General features: G+C 41.2%; 1 pseudogene; it reads right to left on the bottom strand.

The window, feature by feature from the left end:
• Window positions 1-4,423: 4,423 nt before the first annotated feature.
• LOC102927601 (ubiquitin-ribosomal protein eL40 fusion protein pseudogene) lies at window positions 4,424-4,814 on the bottom strand (annotated as a pseudogene).
• Window positions 4,815-5,037: the final 223 nt, after the last annotated feature.

The raw sequence follows: 5,037 nt of genomic DNA, 5'->3' as shown, positions 1-5,037 counted from the left end.
AGGTAGAAGTCTGAGGACTGTCTAGGCAGACATAAAACGGAGTCTGGACAAGATGGCACTGTCTTTGTCACTTCAGGTATTGACTCCCATACCTGTAATCCTAGCACTTGAGAAGCTGAGGCAGGAGGATCATCAGTTCAAAGCCAGGCTGGACTAAATAGTAAAGCTCTGTCTCAAAAAATAAATAAATAAATAAATAAATGTACTACATTTAATAGGCACATAGTAATTTTACATATTTTTGGGATACAAAGTGACATGTAAATCCATATAACAATAAGTAAGATCAGATCAATGTACTTGGCATGCCATCCCCCACACATTTGTTATTTTTTGGTGTTGGGGACATTGGAAAACCTCTCCCCTAACGATTTGGCTTTCTTATGATACTGTTTTGTTGAGTCTAAGCCACATGTAGCCTCAAACTTGATATATGAGGCTGGCCTTGAACTCCTGATCTTCCTGACTCCACCACCCTGGTGCTAGGATTACAGATGTGCACCGCTCTAGTGTGACTCTCTGGAGACATTGGAACAAGCATTTATTTACCCCAGCTAGAGGAGGACAAAGTGATGGTTCTACCGGAGCCTAGTGGCAGATGAATGAATGTGTTGGGTTTCTTTCCAGAATAGAGATGACTCAAAGGCAGCTGCATGGTCCACAGGCCCATCTCAGCATGGCGATGGCTCACAGCAACTGCATCCCTGGAGCTCCCTGCCTTGTGAAGCTAGGACTGTTCTATTTTCTGAAATTTGTAAGTTTCCTTTGCTCCCCGAGTCTCAGGTGCCCCCTTGTTCCTTCAGGAAGGGAGGTGTTAGTAAGGAAATGGTTATAAAGCCATTATGCACAGCTTCTTCTGCAATATTCAATGAATTGCTGTCGGTCACAGTTATCCCATGGTTTGACAGAATGTAGAAGTTATCCATTCTGTCAAGTTTCACTCTTGTGCTGCTTCGCCATCCTGTCCTCACTTCCTCATCTTTCCCAGGCCATACAGTACATCGGTGAGATTCATTTTTTCAGTTTTCACGCATAAGCGCGAACATAGCTTTCTGTGACTGATTATGTCATACAACACAATGTCCTGTAGTCCCACCCACGTGACTGTTAATGCCTGAATTTCATCCTTTTTATGGCTGAAAAATATTCCACTGTGTGTCTATGCCTAGGTGGGTTCCATATCTTGACCACTGTAAATAGTGTTACGATAAGTATATGAGTGCAGATGTCTCTCTGACATATTGATGGTCACATACCCGAGTGTGTGGGGGATATGCTAGGGGATCACATGGTAGTTCATTTTCCATAATGGCTGAACTGCTTTATATTCCCATCAACAGTGAAGGAGTCTCCCTCCTCTGCATCCTCACTAGTATTTGTTATTTTATTGTTTCGATAAGTCAATCTAACTGAGTGTGGCGAATCTTGTAATTTTGATTTGCATTTCTCTTAACAATTAGTGATGTTGAATATTTTTTCACGTACCCTCTTGTTTTCCTTGTATCCTCTGGATTTTTATCCTTTGTCAGATCAATGGTTTGCAATTTTTCTATTCTGTAGGTGTTTCTTCGCTGTATGGACAATTTCTTTTTCTTCTTCACAGTGCTTGGGATTGAATCCAGGGCTTTGCTCAGGTTAGGCAAATGGTTTATTGTGAAACTACATTCCTATAGCCTTTGGTTTTCTTGAGACAGGGTCTTGTAACATAGGCCAGGCTGGTCCCAAATTCATGATCCTCCTGCCTCTACTGCATTCTGGCATTTCAGGGGCCATTAAGTTGGATTATTTCTTTCGAGTGTGATGGAAATCAGTTTGTCAGCTGTTCACTTTTTACCCTGCACCATTGGAACCACAGCCCAAAACACTTTTGCCCAGACTCATGTTCTGAAATATTTCTTTTGTTTTCTTCTTGATAGTTTCATATCTTATATTTAAATTATTAACTCACTTTGAGTTGTTGGCTTTTGTTTATGGCTTAGACATCATGGTAGTTCTTTCTTGCAGTGAATTTGATGAGCGCCATTTAATAAAGACTTTCCTAACTTGTGCTTTTGCTGCCTTGTCACAGATGAGTGGACTGATTTCTCAATTCTCTAGTGTGCTCTGTGGACCTATATACCTGTTTTCATGCTAGTGTCGTACTGTTTTAGTTAATGTGGTTTTATAATATGTTTTGAAGTCAGTTGTTTTAAAGCTTCCAGTTTTTTTCTTTTTGCCCAGTGTCCTTTGTAATTCTACACAAGTTTTAGGAGTATTTTTTCTTCTTATATTTCTGTGCATATTATCATTGGATTTTGGTAAAATTGCATTGAATCTCTAGATCTCTTTGGTGAGTATTGAGGTTGATTAGTCATGAAGTTAGACATGGGACCACCAAGAAAACTAATGACAGTTAAAAACATCCCTTTGTGGCTAAACATCTTGAAGATGTAGTTAGGTTACTCCTGCTTTAGAGGAAGCAAGATGTAGAGGGATTTTGAGAGCCTTGATGTGTGTGTACCACGGGAAGACTGGGTTTTCAAAAGACTCACATTTTTAATAACTTCATTAGTAACCTGCTGTGGGATGGTCTGTATGCCAAATTGCTCTGATTGGTCAATAAATAAAACATTGATTGGCCAGTGGCCAGGCAGAAAGTATAGGCAGGACAAGGAGAGAGGAGAATTCTGGGAAGCGGAAGGCTAAGTCAGAGAGACGCTGCCAGCCGCTGCCATGACAAGCAAGATGTAAGGTACCAGTAAGCCATGAGCCACATGGCAACTTACAGATTAATAGAAATGGGTTAATTTAAGATATAAGAACAGTTTACAAGAAGCCTGCCATGACCATACAGTTTGTAAATAATATAAGCATCTGTGTGTTTATTTTATAAGTGGGCTGTCAGACTGCTGGGGCTTGGCAGGACCTGGAGAGAAAAAACTCCAGCTACACAACATTTTTTCTTAATCTTAAAGTAATATGTTTCATTCTTCTATCATTGGGGTATTTCAAAATGGCTTTAAAAAATTGAGGTACTTAAAAAAATCTTAGTATTTTGAGTGATTTTTATCATGAAGAGGCATCAATTATTATCAAATGCTCTTCTGCATTGAGATGATCCTGTCATTTTGTCCTTCATTGTGTTTGCATTGATTAATTTTTTTAATGTTGAACCTTCTTGTCATCAGTTGCCTTTCTATTGCTATGATAAAATACCAAGACCAAAAGACTTAATGAAGAAAGAGTTTATTTTGGCTTATGCTTCCAGAAGGTGAGTCTATAGTTGTGGGTAGGGATAACAGCAGGCAGATGGAGCAGGGAGCTGAGGGCTCACACATTCCACCACAACATGAAGCACTAACACCTGGGGACCAAGTGGTAAGTACCTGAGGTTGTAGGGACATTTCTTATTTAGACCACAGCACCATACTATGACTCATTCTCATTCTGTGGAGGTAGAGAATCTCTTTGCAGTATAGAGACAGAACCCAGGGCCTTATACATGCTCTACCATTGAGCTAATATTTCTAGACAGTCTTAGTGTATGGGATAGGATCTTGCTCAGTTACCCAGGCTGGCCATTCAAACTTGTGATTCTCCTGCTTCAGCATCCCAAGTACTAGTTTAAAGACTTGGACCTTGATAAGGTCCTGATATTTAGCTAAAGCTAGGCTTGAACTACTTATCTGGTTCTACCTATCAAGTACAGGTGGGTGTCACCTGACTGTAATCCTTTGCATAGACTTGAATTCACCATGTTAATTTTCTATTGTTCTTGAGACAGGCTCTTTCTACATTGCCTACATTGCCTTGGCTGTCCTAGAATTCACTGTGTAGATCAGGATGGTCTTGAATTTATAGGGATTGGCCTGCCTCTGCCTTCCAAGTACTAGGATTAAGGGCATATCCTCCATGCCTACTTCACTCTGCTGATTTTTTGTTGAGGTTTTTGTCATTGTTCATTGGGGGGTATTGATCTATAGTTTGCTTTTCTTGTGATGTTTTTGTGCCAGAATAATTCTGGTCACACCAAATAAGCTTGAAAGTGTTTGAACATTTAATCCTCTTTAATTTTTTTTTTAAAAGATCTTCATTTGAAAAAAATAAATGTTTGGTAGAAACTATCTGTTCTCCCTTCTTCCCCACACCTACCTTTCTTTCTTTCTTTCTTTCTTTCTTTCTTTCTTTCTTTCTTTCTTTCTTTCTTTCTTTCTTTCTTTCTTTCTTTCTTTCTTTCTTTCTTTCTTTCTCTCTTTCTCTCTTTCTCTCTCTCTCTCTCTCTCTCTCTCTCTCTCTCTCTCTCTCTTTCTCTCTCTCCTTCCTTCCTTCCATCCTTCCTTCCATCCTTCCTTCCTTCTTTTTCTTTTCTTTTCTTTAACTGCTCCAGTCGATGGTAGGGGATTTTACTTGGTCCCAGGGTCATAGGCCAGGTACGGTCCCATCTTTATTTGGCCTTCTTCTTGGGGTGTAGGTTGTTGGTATGGCCGCACTTCTTTCAGCAGTTGACCACAAGGGGGTGCAGGTGAGCATAGCACTTGTGGGGGATCATCTTGTCACAGTTGTATTTCTGGGCAAGCTGACGAAGGGACAGCTTGATGATGCTCCCATGCAGGCGTAGCACCAGGTGCAAGGTGGATTCTTTCTGGATGTTTTAATCTGACAGGGTGAGGTGATCCTCCAGCTGCTTGCCAGCAAATATCAGCTTCTGCTGGTCTGGTGGGGTGCCTTCCTTGTCTTGGATCTTGGCCTTGACATTCTCAATGGTGTCACCAGGCTCGACCTCAAGAGTGATGGTTTTGCCCGTCAGGGTCTTCACAAAGATTTGCATGTTGGCGTCTGCTGCTCGGCCCATGTTGGCATCTGCCGCGCGGCTGCCTCGTTCCACACCACTTCTTATTACTGTGGTTGTGTGTGTATGTGTGTGTTATGGGTAAGTGTGCACATGCTATAGTGCATGTGTGGAGGTCTGTGGACGACTTTTGGGAGCTGGTACCTTGAGATCTGGGGGTCTACTTCAGACTGTCAGACTTGCACAGTAGGAAATTTATTCAGGGTTGT

Source organism: Peromyscus maniculatus, chromosome 2, assembly GCF_049852395.1.
Source record: "Peromyscus maniculatus bairdii isolate BWxNUB_F1_BW_parent chromosome 2, HU_Pman_BW_mat_3.1, whole genome shotgun sequence".
Taxonomy (NCBI): Eukaryota; Metazoa; Chordata; class Mammalia; order Rodentia; family Cricetidae; genus Peromyscus; species Peromyscus maniculatus.
Note: the sequence above shows the minus strand (reverse complement) of the source record. Positions and strands in the feature narration are given on the sequence as shown.